General features: G+C 44.4%; 1 protein-coding gene and 1 long non-coding RNA gene across 16 annotated transcripts in view; one reads left to right on the top strand and one right to left on the bottom strand.

The window, feature by feature from the left end:
- Stau2 (staufen double-stranded RNA binding protein 2) overlaps window positions 1–23,540 on the top strand; it is a 291,530-nt gene that overhangs the window by 244,245 nt on the left and 23,745 nt on the right. The gene's annotated exons all lie outside the window — the stretch shown is intronic.
- Gm7568 lies at window positions 7,742–22,555 on the bottom strand. 6 transcript variants are annotated; one of them, XR_003947749.1, is made up of 4 exons: window positions 22,447–22,501; window positions 22,043–22,257; window positions 8,576–13,089; window positions 8,128–8,468 (listed from the first exon to the last, which is right to left on the bottom strand). It is a non-coding gene; the product is annotated as a predicted gene 7568 (long non-coding RNA). The 6 variants fall into 6 exon arrangements; XR_003947748.1 differs by having other exon boundaries at window positions 8,128–8,717; window positions 9,714–13,089; XR_003947750.1 differs by having other exon boundaries at window positions 7,742–13,089; window positions 22,489–22,555.

Raw genomic sequence — 23,540 nt, 5'->3', positions numbered from 1 at the left:
ACCTAAAAGGACTGGAAATTGGGACTTGGGTGGGGGTCTGTATGCCATATTCATAAGTACTATTCATGGTAGCCAAGATGTAGGAGTTATTTATCCAGTGTGTCCACAAATGCATGAATAACAAAATGTGTTTCATACATACAATGAAATGTTCAACATATAAAAAACCTATAGCATGGATGAGCCTTGTGGCTAAGTGGAAGAAGTGAATCATGAAAACAGCATGGTCCCTTGAGTCACCTCTATCCAGACAGACTGACTTGGTCCTCACTGATTACAGCTGATTCTGAAAGATGAGCAAAGTGCTGGGGTGGACAGTCGGTCACCAGTGCTGTGGATGTGCTTAACTCTGAGTTGTGCACTTAACGGTAATCAGAATCGCAAGCTTCACACGATGGGTATTTTACCACAGAAAAGAACTAAAGCAGAAGATTCTTAACAGCCCTTTGGGTTATGGGCTTCTGGTTCATGCCCTAGACCTAACAATGGCCCCCCACCCTGGGAAGTCTATTACAAATCCACAGAGAACCTGAGCCTGGTGGCCTCTTCCCTCCATCATTGATGGCAATGGTGCAATACTGACCTTGCCTTCACCTGCAAGCTCAGGCTTGTAGTGCAGGTTCAAAACTAAAATGCATATGGTAATAAGAAAGAGGGGAGAGAGAGAGAGAGAGAGAGAGAGCGAGAGAGCGCAAGAGCACGGCTGTTAACACAAAATGCAATCAGTTGTTACCACTGTTAGGGAGTGGAGAGCAGTGACCAGAAAAGCAAATTCTTGAAACCTCCTGAGCAGTCATGTTAGACTTCTTATCCTATGAGCTGTGCATATGCATGTGCTTGTGTGCACACGCTCGCGTGCGCGCGCATGTGTGTGCGTGCGTGTGCGTGTGTTTGTCCAGCACCCACTGGTATACAGAATCCTTTTTAATAAGAAAAATTTGAAAATATTTTCGATGCAGATGAGTGTATCATTAATACACAGGAGCTGCTTCTTGCCCCCGAGCACACATGCTGCAGCCTCTGGGCCTGAGTGGCTGCTGCTGATTTCATTTTCTTCCTCTATTGAGTCATGGCATTCACTCCCCCATTGCTGGCCAATACTGCCAATTAGTTCCCACATATTTTGTGTTGATTCAGTAACAAAGACTGCTGACGGCACCAACTGTATTTGAGTTTATGATTATAGCCTCTCCTAGGTACTAGCTCCAATGAGTAGGAAATGCTTTCCAATTGGTCTCTCTGTGTGTACCCACCCACAGCTGGTATCAGCTCTGAATGTGTAATTTGGAGGTTTTAAAGGTATAGAATTCTGACTGATAGTCTCATATCTACAACAAAATCCCTCTAAGCCATCACTAAACCTAATACATAATACTAAATCTGTGTTTGCCAGACCCTATTGAAATCATGTCCTTAGCTACATCTACAATTCAGTGAGCACTGCAAAACTAATGACCTTATTCCTTAATGTTCTGTCTTCACTGCAAGTTGTCATGCACTATGTATTAGATAAATAAAAATTACTGTACTTGGAGTAGAATTACAAAGACATGAGGAAGACATGTTCACACGGGTGGCGAGATGCCCCAGCACAACCGGAAAGGCTACAAAGGAAGGCTGAGGCAGAGGAGCCAAGGATGTGAGGCTGCACAGGAGGTGTGAGTGTTGAATGTGAAGGGGGACACAGGGATCAGAGCCAAGGAAGCCATGGGAAGGTGACTGGGGCAAAAGCAAGAACCCATGGATGTTCAGGTTCCAGGAGCCATCCATTTTCATATTGAAGCAGATAGAGGGAATGGAAGATGTCAAAATCTGGGGCTAGAGAGATGGCGCCAAGGTTAGGAGCACTGACTGCTCTTCCAGAAGACCTGAGGTTCTCTACCCAGCACTCACTTGGCAGCTCACAACTGTCTGTAAGTCCAATCTGAGGGAGTCCAATGCCTTCTTCTAGCCTCCTTGGGCACTTCACACACACACACTGCTATATAGACATGCATGCATGCCAAACATGTTTCTTTAAATGTCAGAACTTTTGGAGTATGACATTTCACTCTAAACATTCACAGTAAAGTGTTCCTTTAGGTCTACACAGTGGATCTTAAGTAGTACTTAAGCACACCCTGATCTTGCTCAAAGTTTCAATATTCGTCATTGATTGTGTTGATCACTTTTAAGTTTCTTAAGTGCTGACTTAATCCAACTCCACTCTCCTGTGTTGCAGTTTCTGCTTTTATGTCAAATGTTCTCACACAGTCAGAGACAGAGAGACAGAGGCCAGCTGCAGAAATCCCAGCCTCAAGCTGAGAACCTGGGATCTCCTTGGTCAACTGCCTCTTTTACCTTGTGTTTAATCTTTAAGCGGACACAGAAATGTATCTAAAATTCTGACAGACAAATTTAAAAACATGGTTTTAAAATTTTTAAAAACAAAACTTGTAATTTCAGTACTTAGGAGGCAGAGGCAGGGGGAGAGCTGCCAGTATGAAGCCAGCCAGGGATGGATACATAGAGATGCTGTTTCAACAACAACAACAGACTGTTGGGGCCATTTGACTGGGCTGATGCTTAGTGGTATCAAGTAATTTTGTTGTTAACTTTTCTTAGGTGTGACAATATGGTGTGTGCTGATATTCTTAGTCTTTAAATTCTCCCTCTTTCTCTCTGTCTCTGTCTCTGTCTCTCTCTGTCTCTGTCTCTGTCTGTCTCTCTCTCTCTCCCCTCCCACCTCTCTCCCTTCCCCTTCCCTTCCTTCCTTCCTTCCCTCCCTCTCTTCCTCTCTTTCTCCCTCCTTCTCTTCTCCCTCCCTCCCTCCCTTCCTTCCCCTCTCTCTCCCTCCCTCTCCCTCTCCCCCATTCATGTCTTATGGAACTCAGGTTCACAGGCTAGAACAGTATCCTTACTACTGAGAAATCTTGCTCTCCCTGGTTCCATTTTTTTTATGGTCTCCTTTGGAGAGAAATACAATCAAACAGTAATACAGTTGCTGGGATTTGCTCTAAGTTAACCAAGGACTTGGAATTGTGGTGAGGATTGGCTAGGAGCTATCAGTTGTTGAAGGTGAGCAGAGTTCGTGTGGCTTCATTATCCCATCCTCTGAATAACGGTGGGCTCAAAAATTTTCACATTTATAATATATGTCTTAAGCAAGGAAAATAAGGTTCAAAGAATTGATTCAGCTCAACTCTCTGGTCAGCAATGCTAACACTATGGCATTGGTGAGCTCCAGGACATCACCCTTGTGGGTGACCACCTGGAAGTGATCACAGCAGCACGGGAGCTCCTGGACCAACCTCTTCTATGCACCCATCTGTCCATCCCCTGTAGAGTGGACTTCTGTAAAAAGAAACATTTAAAGTGTCATTTTTAAAATGTAATTTGCGAAGGAATTGGAAGCTTAAAAACGAGGCAAGGGAGATCCACAGTGTGGACATAAGCTTCTGTCCATTGATGGGAGCCATGACCAGTAACTTCTTTCCGTCCTTCAGAGTGCAGTGTGGTTGGCTTTAGAAATTATGGCGTCATTTATTAAATCTACTGTCCCTTGACTTGTAAATAGTTTTCTTAAAATCTATAGAGAATGTATAGGAAAGCAGAGGAAAAGAAACCATAACTGGCTTATAGCAGCGAGTGCATGCTGGGGTAGAGGCGATGCAGGTCTGTTATGTTCTGCTAACAATGATTCTCTTTGTCATTTGCTTTAGTCCATTTGAACTCTGAGGCTTGGACATCTCTGTGGGCACTTGTATGTCCCTGGCTTCTTATGTCCCCTGGGCTTCTGGCCAGCAGGTCAGCCATGCATGGGAATGTCAGGAGAGAGGCGACCATTTCTTCAGATTTGAAAGGAAAGTACAGTCTAGATTCAGTCAGCCAGAGGCTTAGGATGAGAATGAATTTGATAGCACTGTCTATCCCTTCATTTTCACAGATGGCTGCTTTTTCGGCCTGAGTGTAATCTTTCATTTCCTGTTACTAGAAACATAGTGAATCAGATCATAAATGTTCTACCACCACGATCAAGAAAATGTGTTTTTTAGTCTGAATAAGGCTGCTAATTCCCAGGAATTAGCCATTGCACAAAGCTGGAGTATTTGAAAACTCTAAACTGTTGGCTTTAGTGAGAAAGTGAAAGCCAGATAGCTTCTGAGAACCAGAGCAGAAATAAGTAAATACAGTTTCAATTTCAGGTGATTATTTATATTTGCAAGTAGAATTGACCCACAACAGGTAAATAAGCTATTAAATGATATGAAAGACCAGGTGTTCTCAAGGTGAAATCTATAACACAGCCAAGTGTGACTCAGGCCTGTGTGTGAGGCCTAAGGGCTTGATTGCTATGGCTGCCCCAGAGATCTTTCTGTGCTGTTCTGAAAATACGTGCTTTCTATTAGTTTGATTTTTTGAGACAGGGTTTGAGAGGTCCCCTTGACTCATCTTTTGCCTCCCAAGATTGTAGATGTCCACCACTCAACACTAACATGTGTTTCTGAATTAAAAGACAACAACAAAGTAATCGCCCAAGCTCCATTAAATAATAATAAACATGATTTCGGATCTCAGAGAACTGGTGTTTTCCAGCAATGGTACTAACGTATGAGATCCTGAACCGTCATCCAGTTTCCAAAACTCCGGAGTCAGTCAGGAACTAGTCATGTGTCAGCCCTGTTCATTAGAATATATGAATATCGCAATGGCTTAAGTTTTTAGTTTTACATCTCTTAATTTCATATCATCCTGTGATTGTTTGTAGTTTTATGAACCAGCAATGAAGCAAAATGCAGGAGGCTGGAAAGGCAAGGGGAGCCTGGGTGCTGAGTACCCACGTGGTCCACACATGTCACTCAAGAGTGTTAGAAATCCCAAAGCTTATCTATAAAAGGAGTCTTCCATGGTTCCACATTAGTATTAAATCAGAGCCAATCACATATCTGGGAAAAACCCTTTGTTGTTATTATTATTATCATTTATGTGATGTGTGCCCAAAGGCCATGAGATGCTGTGTGTGTGGACGTCAGAGGACAACTTTCGGGGTCTTATCTTCCGGTATGTGGGTTCCAGGAGTCAAACTCAGGCTTGTGCAGCAAACATCTTCCCCAGATGGACCATCTTGTTTCTAATTCACTTTTCTAGTGGTTTCTCATATAAAAGGCATGAAAGCTCCACAAAACTTTTAAAAGACTTCAAAAAAAAAAAAGTCCAAAATTTGAAACTATCACCTAATGACTTATCAGTTTCCATGATTCTATAAATCCATTGGCTATCCAGATGTGCTTATGGAACCAATTAAGTTATGGTAAGGGAAGCACAGGTACATCTTCCGAGTTGCCCCTCAGCCTCTGAAGCAAATTGCGTTTCTCCTCACTGGCTGGATCCTGATCTATGGGGACAAAGCCAGAAAGCCAGCAAAGCAGTCCTAACTGAAGGCTGTCAACAGGAGGCTGGACCAGCTTCTAAAGCTTCCACGGACACAGACTGGAAGCAGAAAGGCTGATATGCACATGCTCTGTTTCACACCCTTGCTGTCACATGGATCACACCCTTGCTGTCACATGGACCAGGATGCGCTTCCCAAGGGTGCTCCTGTTCTGTCCTCAAACGACAATGTTTAGCTTGATTCTGTGCCTTACATAAGTAACACTGCTTTGTGCATTGTTTCATTCAGTATTATTTCTGTAGATAATTGTGAGTGCCATCAAGGCCATCTTCACTGCTGTATATTATTCCGTATATGATTACCTCATATTGTACTTATTTTTTTTACTTGCTAGCTATGGGTAGTGTCGCCCAGTGCCTTCTTACTCAGAAGTCTGTTGAGGCTCGGCATCCTTGTCAGTTAGGGAGATTCCTGGCACAATGTAGCATTTCCAGCACATAGATTACATAGATTCCTTACCTCTTGGAAGAGTAAGAGGAATTTAGCTTTGTTAATTTCAAAAGGCGTGAATTAACTTAAGTGTCAGCCATCCTATTTCTCTCTTTCCCACAACAAGCACACTCATAACTGAAGAGTCAACACCGCCTGTGTGAGTGGCACCAGAACTAAGCTGCTGGGCGCCTGGCCCCACTGTTGCTGGATTTCCTTTGGCTTTAGTTTGTTGTAGAGAGAGTGTGGGTAGAAGCTGTTGGAAGTATTTTCCATTCTTCAGGTAAGATAAGTTCCAAATGCTTCCAATATCCCTTGTGCCTTTTCCTTGGGTACCATGGTAAGTTGACAGCGTTTAGATAAGATCACTACAGACGTGTTCCCCAAACATGGTCACCCAGCTTTTTCTCACATTTTAAAAGATAATATATCGTTTTTACTTCTCCAAAATATGCAGTTCTGGCAAAGTTAAGTAGATTTGGGTGGGCATTTTTATGAGAAAGCACCTACAGCCTCCAGGACTGGATAAAGACCTGCCTTAGATGCTGCCGCCTCCTCAAGCTTCCCAGGGCTTTGTCTGTTTTAACTACTTAAACCTTATGCCACAATAAGTAATTAAAAGATATATAGTCCATAAATTATCTTTGCAGACAGTATTTCATTAGCCACTCCAAGATAGGCAGAGAAGGTATGTGGATTGCACTGCATGGCAACACCCCTTCCGGCTTGCAGCTCTGCTGGCTTCTTATGCTGGAAATGTCTGTCACCCCTTTCTTAAATGCTCTTCTTCACTGAGTCCTCCTTTCTGCCTGTTGTCCCTATCACCAGGGTGAGGGGGTTAGTGGAAAGATATTCTAGGCTTTCTAGGGCTTGGCACACCTTCAGAGTCACCTTGTAATTTTATTTTTCAAATAGGAAGCACTTAATCCTTTCGATGGTGTTATGTTATCAGGCAGTGGTTCAGCAATCCAACATCACTGGCAAACCCAAGGCCAAGGCTGCACTGTCTCCCGGGATAGCTGAAATCTCAAGCCCACACTGATCTGAGGCTCGTCGATAAAGCCAGCCCAGCTGCTGGGCTGGTTCCTGCCAGAGTTCCCCTATAACCAACGGTATAATTCCCTACCTGCTCTTGAGTCAGATCAGGCAGCTACAGCCATGTGACCTTGGGTAGCCATGTCTTGCAAGGCCACACTGCTGCCATTTGCAGTGGGCCTGACCCATCATGTGACTTGAGACTCTGCGAGTCTTCTGTGTGTTTTCTCTACTATGTAGTCTGACCAGTTTACCGCACCGGGTGCCTAGACTGTTGCACAAGACAGTATTCATGAAAATCACCTCTAGCCCTCTGCAGCCTGTCATGCTGAGTCATGGGCTTTCTCAAAGTCCCCTTCGTCAGAGCTCCCAGCACTGCAGATACCATCAGTCTCCACGATTGGAAGAATGGAGGTTTTACACGGGCACCTCTCCCACATCATGCTGACTGCCATTCACCTTGCCGATCACAAATTATGTAGCATATTGTGAACCACCCCCATCGCTTAAAACTGAGCAAAGGTTCTGTTGCCTTTTCTCAGGCTGCTGTTGAGCCAATACCCCTTCTTAACAGGCTGGTTTTCACCAATACCTTTAATTACACCCGTTCTTTTTAATAAAGCTCATTTTTATTGACTTGCTCTGTACTTAATGAATTCTGCCTGGTGAAACGGGAGCCTACAGCATGGCATGCACAGTGACCCCAGATTAGAGCTGGAGGTGGGCTGTGGTTTTCTGTCTCCTTTGTCTGTTAGCTGTACATGCTTCCCCCCCTCCCCTCCCTCCCCTCCCTCCCCCTCCTCTCTCTCTCTCTCTCTCTCTCTCTCTCTCTCTCTCTCTCACACACACACACACACACACACACACACATGCTGAACCAACTTAGTTGAAAACTGTATCTCCCTATTAAATGGATTTCCCTTACTACATGGTATAAAATTCATAAAACTTTGCATTATACATTTTTTAAAAAATAGCACATTGAATCATAGTTTAAATGGCCTTTAAAGAAACTTCAAAAACGATTTCAGTAAAGCCAACAGTTGTTTTGATTGTAAGGATTTCCTTCTCTCCCCCACTCTCTCTCCCTCCATAGATGTGTGTGTGTGCACACGTGTGCATGTGTGTGCTGTTACTGATAGTTTTATAACAGTGTTTTCATAGCTAAACACATGGGATCAAAGATAGCATATATTTCACTAAAAAAATAAACAAAGACTTTATTTTATTTTATTTTATTTCAGTTTGGCCTGGTTTATGCTTCAGTGTGAGGCCAATGTTTCATTTACCTTTGGTTATCCCTCTGGAGTCCTGTTCACCACTGTCTAGCTTGCAGTTAGATCTTCTGCTAGTCCTTCAATGACACTGTTCCTGCACACAAGACTTTCTGTGACGCTTCATTTTAAATCCAGTGGCATCTCTTCTTAGCACGTCAGTGTTTTTCTTGTGTTTTGATAAGTTTGTCCTTCTCTACCCAATTGGGGTACACTACTACCCCGTCTTCACCACATTCTGATAACAGTCAGACCCATCTTCCTCCACTGCATCCCCCACTACAGGGGTCAGCCTGTAGCTGAAACAAGGCAGATGAGTGGCGTGGACAGATTTGGTTGAGGCCTCTCTCTGCAAGCTCCAGTCAGGGCACTTAGCCTTCTGGCCAACAGAGTACCACCAACTCACCTACATCTCAGCTTGAATTTCTTGCTCCCTTTTTCCTTTCTTCTCAAACCCCAGAGCCTTGTACATGTTGGCGAATGTTCCACACTGAGCTACACCCACAGCATCGTATTTAATCACAGGAATAGTAACCAAGTATTGGAATCTGAGAAAATTAAGCATAACAGATTTGAGCTATTGCGAGAAAGAGAAATCAAAGGAGCCATGGCAGACACTAAACCAACACCAGGGATCAATGAGAAAAGCTGGAAGCCATTAGCCTTCATGGATGGGTGGGAGGGACGTAAAAAGCCAACAGTGACACCATATAATAGAAAGTAAGACTCTCAAAGTAACCAGCTTTGTTGGAAACTGGTCACTATGTTTCTGCTCCTAGGAAAGCCAGAGGCATACTGCCTTGGCCAGTTCTGCCAATGTACGTTTTCAGAGCAGGAGGGCGGGAGGTAGGGGGGATGGGGGACGCCACTGTGTCTACCACTTTTACTCTACTGGACTAGATACACTACCCCAGCTCACTGCTCAAGGCTGTACATCTGCTTAGCAGTGCTTTCTTCCATCTGATTAGGCAGGTGCTGCTACTGGCACATACTTCCCTCATAGACAAAAGCAAAACCAAGGCAGGCGTGGTGGCTTAAATCCATGACTCGAGCACTCAGGAGGCTGAGACAGGACTGTGCATTCAAGTCCAGCATGAGCAATATAGCAAGAACTGCTCTTTCAAAAAAAAAAAAAATAGTTGAGGGAAACTGGTAGCTATCTCCCAGACTCCCTTGCAGCTGTGGCTACCACTAGGGCCTGGTTTTGCCGTGGAGACATAAAGTAATACCTACTGCCCAACAGTTTGACTTAATCCTGAATGTACTCGTTTGTAACAAATTCAAATTTACTAGTGACAAGGAGAACTGATCCTGGCAACACAAAACATCAGATCTACTTTTACAGGGGAAATTAAAGTTCAGAGAAGCTAAGTCAGTTGTCCAAAGTCACAGAGCCTGTGCATTTTGAGAGACTCAGAACAAGGCTCAGTCTTCAGATGGCCAGCTAAATTCCTGCTAAGTGAGGTTAACATTACATAAAAATAAAAATACATCCTAGCAACTGGGAGCTCATACTAAGTCTGCCTGTTTGCTTCCCGTGTTACCTGGATGACAGCTCTTTCATTCCAGCTCCAGCCTAGCCCTTCATGGAGCCTTGATTCGAATATTTCCCCATGTGAGTTCTGCATAGTGAAATCCATAACTTGCTCGTCTATGTTCCCTCTGTTGTTCTCAGCTCCTGCTCTTTTTAACTGACTGTGGACAAATCCATGCAGCTGTATCAACCCCCACCTTCTTCAATCCCCTTGTCCTCCACCTATGGCCTCCCCTCCTCCTGTGCCTTCCACTTCTTCACCTCTGTCAAGCATGCTCCCTAAGGGAACACACAAGAAGAGACCACCTTTCCCTTTTTCTTGGCAGTGTTGGGGGCCACACTCAGGCCCCACGGAGGCTGGGAGAGCCTCCCACTGAGCTTCCCCCCAGCTCACCCACACTATTTCTAACTCCTAAGCCAGGGTTTCAGAACAGAGCAGAAGTGGTTTCTTCCCGATTCTGCAGTCATTCATATCTGGGGGTGTGTCACTGAACCTCTCTGCCCCTGCATTCCTATGCTGGCTCTTGTATCCCACTATAGTGGGACATTCTGAGGAAAGATAAGATTTGATTCCGCTAACTTTGGTTTGTACCATATACTAATTATGGCTTTCAAGCTTGGAAAAGCAAAGATTAAAAGGCAAGGTTTCTTCCTCCAATACTACTGCAGATTGTGTGTGTGTGTTTCAATTAATGGTAAATCCTAGGCATTTGCACAGTCCACAGGAGCTCACATTTGGCAGTTCAGAAAAGGCCTAAATCCGAAAAGGAAGTCTTCGCTTTGGGTTATGCCTGAGGCTTGAAAGGCAAATGAAAGAGAAGACAGAAGAAGGTTTGATGTTGGGGGGTTCACCAGGACACAAAGACCCTGGGATCCAGGCTATGCCTGGGGCATTGTGTGCAGGCCATGGGACAGCCTTCCCGAATTGCTGTCATCGAGCAAGTTGCGTGGCATCAGAGAGGTGCTGAGCATCACTCACTTGTTACTGCTGAGTGGATGGTGACCTGACAGAGGCCACAGAAAGACACTTGGCCCAGAGAATCAGCAAGAGGTCTGGAAGTAAGGCAGCACACTGAAGGGAGAGAGTGGGGAAGGTCTGATGGATCAATGGGGGCGGTGACTCTGGAAGGGGCCCTCAAAGAAAGATTGTTTGAGATGCCAGGGTGGCTTCTCTTTTCCCTCTTTTATGTCACATTCTTCTGTTCAACAACCTCTTGACACTGGCTTAAATTTCCCTCCACCCCCTTTTCTCCTGGCTTCCGTCCTGGATGATTTCTTTCATCCTGCCCGGAGCCTTCATTCTTTCTAGTAAGCAAGAGGGAGGAAGGCGTTGCTCAAGCCCTTTCACCTCTCCTCAGCAGGAATTTTATTACAAAGACTAGAGGTGTAATAGCCAGGAAATTATTTATTTAAGGAACCAGGACTCAGCAAGAAGGAATCCAAGTATATATTCTGTAGTTGTGTTCAAATGGACAGAATGTGAAATTAATAAAAATGAATGAATAGCTCATGATTCTGAACCTTGGGAACTGAGTGAGAAAACTGGAGCTTGGTGTCCTGGTTCAAAGCAGTGATAGATGGATTGCCAGTCAGGTTGTGTGCTCAAAGGCAAGATGCTAAATGATATTCTCTGTTGTCTCGAATGTATGATAATTTGTTCAAGAGATGAAGATGGGAACCATGGCGATAGTGAGATAGTTTGGTTAAGAGGACAGTTGGGGTATGTTAGGCTCTTGCAGAGGACCGGTTGGTTCCCAGCACTATCGCAACCGCCTGTGAGTCTAGTTCCAGGGGATCTGACACCCTCTTCTAGCCTCAGTGGGCACTGGATACAAGTACTTACAGCAGGTACTCTCTCGCTCCCACTCTCTCACTCTCACTCTTGCTCTCTAAGGCAAGAGCTTTTGGACATAGCCCTAATAGCATTACCTGCCTTACTTAAAGAAAGTGAAAGTTAGGCAAGGACAAAGTGAAGGCCCTACAGAGAGATGAGAGGGAAGCTGTTGCCTGAGCCAGCATACCTAAGAGCTGTGGCGTTTGGTGCTGGTCACTTCATACTGAGAGCAGTCACCCTGGGAAGGTCAGGTGGGAAGGAAACCTTCAGCTGATGTTCTGTGCAAGTAGAAATGGAAGTGATGTGCAGCCGTCTAAACTTGAGCTAAGAAACAGGTAAGGAGCTGAGAGCATGGGTCATGTGCTTAATCCAAGCACTCAGGAGGCAGAGTCAGGCAGACGCTGCAAATTCCAAGCCAGCCAGGACTACATGATAAGACCCTGTCTCAAAATGTTAATTAGTTAAAGCACAGATAAAGATGTGCTTAACATAAGTTGTACCCAAAATATATTTACTGATTGTAGACATTAAGTAAGGAGAATAGGGACTGGAGAGATGGCTCAGCAGTTAAGAGACTACTGAAGTACTACTGAGAACCTAAGGTCCTGAGTTCAAATCCCAGCAACCACAAGATGGCTCACAACCATCTGTAATGAGATCTGATACCCACTTCTGGGGTGTCTGAAGACAACTACAGTGTACTTACATATAATAAATAAATAGGTAGATAGATAAATAAATAGTTAGATAAATAAATAAATGTAAGGAGAATAAGCAAATTACTTACTAAGGGACCATAAAAAACTGGTCTATTGTAAAACAAAGGGAGCCAGGCACGGTGGCGCATGCCTTTAATCCCAGCACTCGGGAGGCAGAGGCAGGCGGATTTCTGAATTGGAGGCCAGCCTGGTCTACAAAGTGAGTTCCAGGACAGCCAGGGGCTATAAAGAGAAACCCTGTCTCAAAAACCAAAAACAAAACAGAAGGAAGGAAGGAAGGAAAGAAAGGAAGGAAGGAAGGAAGGAAGGAAGGAAGGAAGGAAGGAAGGAAGGAAGGAAGGAAGGAAGGAAGGAAAGAAAAACAAAGGAACATTAAAGCCAGAAGTGATGGTTCAGACCTATGATGTCAGCACTCAGGAAACAGTCAGGTGCCTACCACATCCCTGACTACATAATGAGATCCTTTTCTCAAAAGACAAAGCATACAAAAATTTTAAAGACTAGTAAATAATTCAGCCTAAGCCATCATTATCATATGCCATGCATATACAAAATCATTAAATTGTCTGCCCTGTGTTTAAATTATTTAACATTGGGGCTGGGCATGTGGCTTAGAGGTAGAATACTTGCCTCATATGTGTCAAGTCCCAGGTTCCATTCCCAGTACCTAAGAAAAATAACATTGAAGTGTATGTCGCAGTGCTGCTCAGCCATCCTTCCCAAAGGGACGGGAAATAGAGGGGTCAGACCCACACAGTCTGTGTGAGCTGTGGAGGGGCTCATCTCTTTCTCCTGACTTCTCTGCTCAGGTCTCTGACCTTTGGTGAACAAACCTGCACAAAAAAAGTCCAAAGGGCAGGAACAGTTTTCTCATCAAGAGTAGAAGGTGTAACGATGATAAGTAGTACTGTACATTTGTTTTTCTCTCATTCATAAAACAATGACAAGAAAATCGTATCCAAATAGAAGCAACCTCCAACCAGCAGTGACATCATATGAGCATCACAAAAGCAATGCACAGCTCTTTTATTACTCACGGGAGCCCATCTTTTACTACTCTGAAGGAGGTCATTCTCATATATAAATCTAGGATTCATCTGATTTCCCACCTTCCTTTCTGCTAAGAATATTATTAGAAGCCATTGCTCAGCTTAGAACTCCTTCTAAATGTTCTCACAGTTCCTTAATTGTGATGTTTACTTTTGATAGTTTCTTTGCATCTCCTGAAGCTCGTAGAATGTTTTAAGAGAAACACTGGACTACTTAGGCAGCAGTGTGTGTGTGTGTGTGTGTGTGTGTGTGTGTGAGAGAGAGAGAGAGAGAGAGAGAGAGAGAGAGAGAGAGAGAGAAAGAGAGAGAGAGAGAGATTGTTCACTGCTGCTGTGAACAAGCATTGCATTGTATATTATATGGAGCTGTCTCCTTGCTCCTTGAACAGAGCACCTGGTGTTACTGGTTTCAAAGAATATTTTCAGATTGGCAGTTGGAGTCTCTTCATAGAAGTGTAACAGCGCTTCCCAGAAAGCTTGAAAGCTGATACGCAAAGAGAAGGAGAATAGAGAATAGGTGTCACCCTCTGAAAGCACAGGAAGCAGCCACAGGTCCTGCCATTCAAAGAGGAGTCCAAGAGAAATGGAGACGGCTGAGAACCAGGTTTACAGTTGGGTGGGAGTGCAGGACGACTGAGGAGCCCCTCAAAACACCATCCTGACAACCAGTTTCTCAGGAGCCTGTATGCAACAAAACAGAGTATAGACTACAGGCCTCATGCATGCTTCAGGCAGTATCCTGCAAAGTGTTCATCCCAAAGCTAGAAATGACTATCCATTTATGACAGCTTGCTAAGTGTCTCAAAAATACCATCCATCTGTCAAAAGGAGGAAAAGCAGGTGGACTACAGACATTTCATAACAGATCTGGCCTTCATTGGGAAAAATCACAATGCTTCAGCTCGAAGGCCAGGTTTCCCATAACCACTAACCTCCACTTCCTGGACTCTGCACATGCAAGGTTAATAATGAAAGTTAAGATGAAAAATGCTCAGTCAATCCCGGAGACATAAGGTCCGTCCCTCATCTCACCCTGCATCCTACGGCTGTGAGGGCCTCCTGCAGCTGCTCAGTGAGCAGAGATCATTCTACAGACACCAAACTTGTATTAACCCATATATGGGGTAAATCAGGGCCGAAGGAAGCACCCTTCTCAAAAGTTTCTTTCACAAATGGAGTAGGTGTCTCAGCTCGTCTACCTAAGATTGTGTTCCATGAAAGCACCAGACCCAAATTTTTATTGCACATCTATAAATAAACATTTAGCAAGGTTGTGGGAGGGAGTATAAACTAAGAAAAACCTAGAAACCTGAAATGTGAATGTTTGTTTTGTGTCTTCAGCCTTTTAATAATTATAGTGACTTATTTTTCTATAGTCTGTATTAGGAAACAATGCCCTCTACCATCATCTGGAACTCACAATTTCATTCATAAACCATATTTACCCCAGGACAGGCACATGTGTGATGGAATAAGCACAAAAAAAAATATCTAATTTTCTTCTGGACAACATTGTGATGAAAGGCAGATTTTCATTTGTATTTATTTCACTGGTTAGAGGATAGTCAGAAAAGTGCGGAAATAAATCAGTACGAGCACAGCATATACAAACTGTTATACATAAAGGCTGGTGGCCATTTTCATTTTCAAAGACCAGCATATTCTTTGGCAAGATGCAAAATACCATCAAACTAAGTATTAAACAGCACAACAGAGCTATCAAAAAGCTTTCTGAGAAAGCTTCTTCATGATTACAGGCTTCACACTCTGGAACCCATAGTGTCTGAGGCACTCAAATAAGTTGACCATTTTCATATTAGTATTATCAAGTGTCATAGCAAATCAGGCCTTATACTATTGTGGTGGTTTGAATGAAAATGCTCCCATAGGCTCATATATTTGAATGCTTAGTCATTAGGGGGTGGTACTATTTGAGGAAGATTAGAAGGATTAGGAGGTATGGCCTTGTTGTAGTAGGTTTGGCCTTGTTGGAGGAAGTGCTTCACAAGGGCTGAGCTTCAAGATTTCAAAAGCCTACAACAGGCCCAATGTCTGTCTTGGCCTGTGGATCAGGATGTAGCTCTCTCAGCTGTTGCCCCAGTGCCAGGTGTGTCACCATGCTTCCTGCCACAATGATAATGAACTAAGCCTCAGAAACTATAAGGAAGCTCCCATTTAAAGGCTTTCTGTCTCTTTGCAGCAATAGAACAGTTATTAAACAACTGTAAACACTGATTGTCGATGTCACTGTGTAGGCAAGGCTTGGAGGTCAGAAATGCAGCACAAATAAAGTCTTCTATATATTCTCTAAGTTTACAAGTTTGTTATTAGTTGGTATGAGCAGAAAGTTGACTGTAATTCGATGAGAAAAGATGGAGGGAGGAAGTAAGAATGGACAAACGTTAGCAAAGGCAGAGCTGCAGGAGAAGGATGGGCAGTGGGGCTGGGATCCTCCTTGCTGTACTCTCAAGACTGGAGGGAGTCCTGATAACGGGCTGTAGACCATGATCCAAAGCCATCCTTCCCCACATCGGCCATGCCACCTTCCAAAGCAGGGAGATAGGCTGCGTGCCTTCCACTCCTTACTTATGCAATGGTATAGGTATAATTAGGCATCTATTCCTGTCCTCTGAGGCTAGTCTTCCACCTAACTGCCCACTTCTGCATAAGTATTTTAAATCCAGCCCTTACCAGGAAATTATGAAACAGTCTGTGCCTTGTTTTCCTTCCCACCAGCCCAAGAGGGATTTATGCTCTGCCATGCACATGTGTGGTATGTGGTATCTCAGTCCTTTCTTGGGAGCATATTGGAAGTTGTCAGGTGACCTGCATACCCTTGGATCATGTTAAAGCAATATCATTCTTTGTAGCCTTGCTTTGAAAAACATGAAAATGAAGCTATGTACAGACCAAGAAACTACTGGTGTCTCCAAAATTGCCCCACAGAACAAATGAGTCCACAGGGGCTTAATCCTAGCACTCAGGGGAGAGGCAGGGGGAATCTCTGTGAGTTCGAGGCCAGCCTGGTCTACAGAGTGCGTTCCAGTACAGCCTGGACTATATAGAGAGATTCTGTCTCCAAAAAGTAGAAGAGGAAGAGGAGTAAAAGGAAGAGGAGAAGGAGAAGGAGGAAGAGGAGGAGGAGGTGGAGGAAGAGGAGGAGGAGGAGGAGGAGGAGAAGGAGAAGGAAGAAGAGGAGGAGGAGGTGGAGGAAGAGGAGGAGGAGGAGGAGGAGGAGGAAATAATCACCACCATCCCCTGCTGGAACATTCTCCACAAGTTCCCCTGTGTACTTGCTGATTGACCAGCCTCACCTGCAGCAGTTAGATGTGGTGTTATCCTGGAGTAGGGGAAGAATTTTCAAGCTAACAGTCATCAAATGGTATCTCTTTTCTAATGGGAGAACAGTGACCTTCCCCAAATCACCTTCATCAAGAGAACAACTGTGCTGGCTTGACACAAGCTAAAGTCATCTGAGAGGAGGGGACCTCGATTTAGAGAATGCCCCCATACGATCTAGCTGCAGGCAAGCATGTAGGACCTTCTCTTGATTAGTGATTGATGGAGGAGAGCCCAGCCCATGGTGAATGGTGGCATCCCTGCTGGTAGCCCTGGGTTCCATAAGAAAGCAAACTTAGCAAGCCAAGAAGCAGCACCCTCCTTGGCCTCTGCATCAGCTCCTGCCTTCAGGTTGCTATCTTGCTTGAGTTTCTGTCCTGACTGCCTTCAGTGATGGAGTACAATATGGAAGCGTTCAGCCAAATAACCCTTTTCTTCCCAACTCGCTTTTTGGTCGTGGTGTTTTGTCACAGCAATAGAAACCCTAAGACAACAACAGTGCCCCTGTTCCCACACCCTTCTAGTTTTCTTTTGGTTAAGCATAGTGACAACTAGCACTCCAAGCACAAAGAGGACATGGGGTGTCTTCCAGACACAGAGTATTTTAATAAGACACTGTTCTAAGACGCTGAGGACCTTGACGATATAAACTGGGCTTGGGACGACCCTGGGTTGGCAGCGCTTCTGAGAAGAGGAACAAAGTGATGCACCATGCTGACCTGTGTGAATGATCTGATAAGAGAAACATCCCATCAGGGGCTGTATACGCTCGTGGTATTTCTGTGATCTCTATGTACTCAGGATGGGAGCCTCACAGAGGAGCTGCTTCCTGGAAGCTGCTCCTCTCAGGGACACCGCCCACATTGAGCTGCATGGATGCCAAAGCAAGGAAGAGTATGCCCCAATTATGTTTTGGAAATTCCTACTGAATGCATAGATTTGGCAGCATACCAGGGCCCTTAGTAACAAGCCACTGGGTATTGTGTCAGCACTGTAGGTGTGATGATAGCAACCTGTGTGGGATGTGACAGTATGTGGGGTCAGAGTTGCCTGAGCTTGGGATTCAGCTTGGATTTCAGTGGCAACCCTACACGTGGTGGGGTTGCTGTTTGAGATCCTGGCCCAGGGACTCACCCTATCTAGAGCTGACTTGTTAGGGAAAGCTCTGCTTCTTGGAAGAGGGGAGGGTGTAGGTGCATCTCCAAAAATATCCCAGCTGCTCAAAGTTCCCTTGAAAATGCCAGGCCATTCAAGTAGCTTTCAGGATCCATGTCAAGAGTTTTGGATTCCTATATGGAAGACATCTCTAAAATGATTTCTATAGACTGGAAGGCATGCCTTCAGTACAAATACAATTTTAAAAGCCTATCATAAGCAGCTTCCATTCTCCGTGTTTGTTGTGAATTAAAACTGTCATCACAAATGAGCCTCTCTACTTGCCAAGTAAAAGCACTGGGTATACCTGAGGTGTCCGTCAAATGTTATCTCCAACTCTACTTCAGTAATCCAATAACCTTGCTGGGTTAACATTAAGTCAACTGTCATTGAAGTTAGAGAAAAATTAATTTTGGAAATTTCCTTAAAATTAAAAAAAAAAACCACTCCAAATACGATTAGTTTAAAAAAAGCTGGCCTCTGTTCTCTCAAGTCATTAGGTTGGAGATGTAGTCAGAGCTGGGTGATCGGAACATTTTTAGGTCACACTGTTGTTTTCCATGAAACTCTAGTGTGGCCCTGTTTCCTGGCCACAGGAATGTAAGAACTTGGCATATGCCCTGACCAGGATCGGGTGGGATAATATATAATTAATGTCAAGCATTATTGCCCTTCTCCAATGCCATCCACCCACTGGCCAGCATCAACTTCCTCCTGATCTCTCTGTGCTCAGAGCTCACTATATACCATTTGGTTCTGATCCATCTGGATAAAGTTCTGGTTTCCTCCTTGAACATCATATAGGAACCAGATTTGTGCATCAAGAAACAGCTTTCTTATGTCTTTGTCCTGAAGGTTCAGAACACATCACTGTTTGACAGCTTAGATAATAGTCAAGTTAGTGTATTTTTTATTTTGTTTTAAAGAAAATGCTAAAGCTGCTGGACTTATTGTTGTTCTCAGTTTTTTCCACTTTCTCCTTGGGGTGGGAGAGGCTTTGAGTAGTCTCTCTCTCTCTCTCTCTCTCTCTCTCTCTCTCTCTCTCTCTCATCAGATCTATCAGCTGATGAGCTGATAAAGTGAAAGGTATTGGAATACTGAGAAGAAAAGTAAAATTACTATTTCTGAGTATTGCAGGATAATACTGAACTGGCGGCAAAAGAGAAACCAGGAGACTCGAATCCATTATTATGATGCTGGATTGCCTAATCATGAAGACTAAGTCCCCGAAGTCACTCCTCCATCCAATATTAGTGTATGGAATTAAAGCTGAGAATTTTAATTATATAGTAGTTCCACCTATGAGGTTCCCAGAAAAGAGATTTATAAAGCAAATTTAGAAATGAAGTGCGAGAGGCAGGTGTGAGTGGGCATGCTGCCACCAGACTGGCATTCATGTGCCCTAGTGTGCCTGCCTGCTGGCTCTCAGAATATGAAAAACGTGTTTCTTCAATGAATAGTGCTGAATGCCACCTCTGTCAGCCTCCATGTACCCTTCCCCTTCTCTTTAGGCCCAGAGATCACTCAGCGCTGTGATCCAGAATAACACCCAGCTCAACCATCGGAGACAGTTCCAGCCTGTTAGCATCACTGGCCAAGGCTGAGGCTTGCATGCATTATCTACCGATGGACATGTTAACAGAACTGACCAAATAAGGTCACTTCCTTAGAGAAGAAGATCAAATAGATACATCCGTGAGAAAACTATGATAAAGCTTTCAAGCCCAAGTTAAAGGACCTGTGGGTGCATATCCTCTTTGTACCCAGTGACTTAGGCTGGGAAGTATATTTATCTCGGTGATAACATTACAGATGGAAAGGTGAGAGTGCCCAGGTTTGAATGGCTCCCTAGAGAGAGGACTGCTTTTCTCTCTGAGAGCTGTGGTGGCAGCAATGCCTGGAGCCTACCTGGCCCCAGCACAGCTCCACACCACTGATGTGGCCTCAGTGTTGCAGGCTGGCATGTAGAGGATGATTTCTTTCTGTGTGTTTATAGGTTTGGCTAGATCTCTGAAATTCTTGCCTTTTCCATTGGAAAACTGGTATCAGACCACATAGTGATCCAGCTTATATGCCTGTCAGTGTCCAAGACAAGGACAGAGTTATTCTTTAAGCACCTTAGTTCGTGGAGTATAGAGTACACTACAGGATCCATTGCTAACTAGAATGTCTGTATTTTAATCTTAATTCAGCAAACACCTACTGTTTCTATCTTAGCAGACGAGCCGAAAAAATGTGTTTGTTTGACTGCCATACCCGGGGATCCATCCCATAATCAGCCTCCAAACGCTGACACCATTGCATACACCAGCAAGATTTTGCTGAAAGGACTCAGTCTCTTGTGAGACTATGCCGGAGGCTTAGCAAACACAGAAGTGGATGCTCACAGTCAGCTATTGGATGGATTACAGGGCCCCCAGTGGAGGAGCTAGAGAAAGCACCCAAGGAGCTAAAGGGAACTGCAACCCTATAGGTGGAACAACAATATGAACTAACCAGTACCCCCCCCCCCCCCGGAGCTCGTGTCTCTAGCTGCATATGTAGCAGAAGATGGCCTAGTCGGCCATCATTGGGAAGAGAGGCCCCTTGGTCTTGCAAACTTTATATACCTCAGTACAGGAGAAACACCAGGGCCAAGAAGTGGGAGTGGGTGGGTAGGGGAGTGGGGGGGAGGGTATGGGGGACTTTTGGGATAGCATTGAAAATGTAAATGAAGAAAATACCTAATTTTTAAAAAGTTTAAAAAAAGGAAAAAATAAAATAAAATAAAATAAAGGAAAGTTAGTAATAAAAAAAAAAATACAAGAGTGTCAGTCATGGCAGCTAAACCCAAATCCCAGCCCTTGTGAGGCCAAGGCAGAAGAATTGCCCTTCATTCAAGTCTAGTGTTGACTGTACAGTGAGCTCCAGGCTAGCTTGGGCCACAGTAAGAGTCCCTCCTCAAAGCTGAATTGTGTGTGTGTGTGTGTGTGTGTGTGTGAGAGAGAGAGAGAGAGAGAGAGAGAGAGAGAGAGAGAGAGAGATCATTAAAAAATAAGTGCAACTATCTCTAAAAATATAGAATTTTAGCTAGATGTACTAGCCTACATGCCTATGTCCACAGAACTTAGGAAACTAAGACAGGAGGATTACTGTATGTTCAAAGCTAGCCTGAATTACATAAGACTCAGCCTCAAAAACACAAAAAATTAAAAACCCAAAATACAGAATTTTACCAGTACAGGTGTCCACAGGAGTGATAAGCAAAGGTCAGAAGAAAACTCCAAGCTCCCACAGTCCTCTGGGCCTTGTATCCATCCCTGATACCCATCCCTGCTAGGGCCGCACAAGCCCCTTCAGCTCCTGCTGGGAAGAGCACTGCCCTTCCCACCTCCCACCTACCCAGCCTTCCTTGTTTTTTTTCATTGTTTTTGAAGCAGAGACTATACTGTGCACTCAGAAGATCCCCAACTGGATAGATGATTGATAACTTGGGCACACTTTAGTGAATTTTTTTTCTCAACAGAATGCAAGATGAGAGCTTCCATTTCTTATCCTGGGTTAATTTAGGCTCACCTATGTAAAGTAGGTTCTATTTAAAGTCCTGTGTATCAATGGTGGGGGCCTATTTTAAATAGACCACATATTATTTCAGATTTTCCTTTGTGCATAGTCTCACATAGTGTGTTTATTTATATTTCATTCAGCTTTGGGGTTTTAAGTGTGCCATAATGTGGGACTGCAGACTAAAACCCACCCTGCTATTGTGAGTAGTGTTCATACTGTGAGCAGATTAAAACCCATGCTGTCCACACAGCTGACTGTTGTGAGTAGTGTTCACACTGTGGAATCATAGTCTTCCTGCAAGCACACAGATTGCTTTCAGAATTGAATCCAGATTTTGAACCATTATATGTGTGTGTGTGTGTGTGTGTGTGTGTGTGTGTGTGTGTGTATGTGTGTGTGTGTGTGTGTATGTGTGTGTGTGTGTGTATGTGTGTGTATGTGTGCATGTGTGTGTGTTCAGGGAATTTTGACTTGGCTAACACTAAGGCACTGTGCCTTAGGTTTTCATCTGTCCTTTCACCTGCATCTAGCCATTCAATATTTATTGAACTTGAGTTCATGTTAAAGCTGGGGGTATAATACCCCCCTTTTATTCCACTGGCCTAGTGATATGCAGGCACATGTATCCTCACATTAAAAAGCTATAACAGGTACATAGGTAAGGATTTCTGAGAGTGCAAAGGAAAGAATGACTCACCCGAGGGGATGAGGGGGTGTTTCAGGGAAGAGGTGACAGCTTAGCTGGATCTTAAGTCACGGGTAGTGCTTTTTCTTTTCAGGCGAAGACTGGAGAAAAGAGCCATCTAAGCAAGGGAATAGCCACAGAAAAGCCGTAGATTACCTTGGTCTGTCCCTGGGCTCAGTAGTGACTGTGAGAACTTCCATTCCTGGTTTGGCTCGCTCTGATCTGCCCTGAATAGAGATTGTCAAATCCATCAGGGATATGTATCCTCTCCCTCCCCCCTCCCCACCTCTCCCTCCCCCTTTCCCCCTTTCCCTCTCCCTCCCCCTCCTCTCTGCCAATGTAAATCTGGTTGAGAATGTTAGACTCAGTTGTCACTGTTGTAAGGCCACTAGATGCAATGGCCATTGGCCCCTGACCTGCATTCCTGGCTCCCAGGGCCTCTTTCCCTTAACACATACATGCCTCTAAGAGAGTCCTATGTGAGCAGAGCCCAGAGCTGCTCAGTTGCCTAAACTGATGCCACAATGCTGCTCCTGCAGTTACATCACTATGCTAGGTTGCCACGGATCACAGTGCAGTGTAGAGCTGGCCCAAGTAGTTCAAGCAGTAAGCTGTGACCTGTGGCCCTGTGGGAGAGTGAGCATTAGAATGACCATTTCTAGGGGGTTTGTGTCGTAGAATTCCACAGTGCCAAGAGTTATATGGCTGTTTTCATCTTTAGCAACAGCTGAATCCTGTAAGTGTGAGCTGGACTTTGGGTCCTACTATACCACTTGTCCTCTACCCTGAAGACACCACCCTTCACCTTCTACAGACACCCACTTCCCACTACCACAGACTGAAATGTATAGTCATTGTGTCACTGCACCTTGGAGGACATAGTCCCACTGCTGGCTTTATAATCATATAAGCAACACACGCAGCTGAGTATGGAGACACTTACAGGCCACGCCCCCTTAGCCCACAGTGTACCATATAAGGCTGGGCAACCTTGGATTGCCTTCAGAAGTGTGTACTTGGTAGCACTGCCTTGATTTCTACTTTTACTCGTCTCCATTTAAAAGCGTTATTGTGTGTGCTAAGTGCTATTCAAATGTAAGGCCTCAACATGGATGTCATGGTCATCATTATGTGAAAGAAGAGTGTCTACAGTTCAGTGCATAATTGGCGTGGAGTGTCTGGCAAAGGGACCTAAGTCTCCCAGCCCACAGCACCTGACCTTCCCAGTCCTTCTCTACTGCAGCCACTCAGCCAGGGTTTGAGAGTAGAAATAAGTCATCAATCTAGGGATGAAATTGTCCTGCTTAGCTTTAGCTGTCGACTTGGCACAGCCTACAGTGATTCGAGGAGGGAGTCTCAATTGAGAAATTACCTATATAGGCTGGCTGGTGAGCATGTTAGTGGGAGATGCCCATTGTGGGCCGCACCATTCTCTAGGGAAGTGGTCCTGGGCTGTTACAAGAAAGCTAGCCAATCATGGGCCTGTGAGCAAGCTGGCAAGCCATGTTCC

Source organism: Mus musculus, chromosome 1 (genome assembly GCF_000001635.26).
Source record: "Mus musculus strain C57BL/6J chromosome 1, GRCm38.p6 C57BL/6J".
Lineage (NCBI taxonomy): Eukaryota > Metazoa > Chordata > Mammalia > Rodentia > Muridae > Mus > Mus musculus.
The sequence above is the reverse complement of the archived record's forward strand: the minus strand, read 5'-3'. Positions and strand labels throughout refer to the sequence as shown.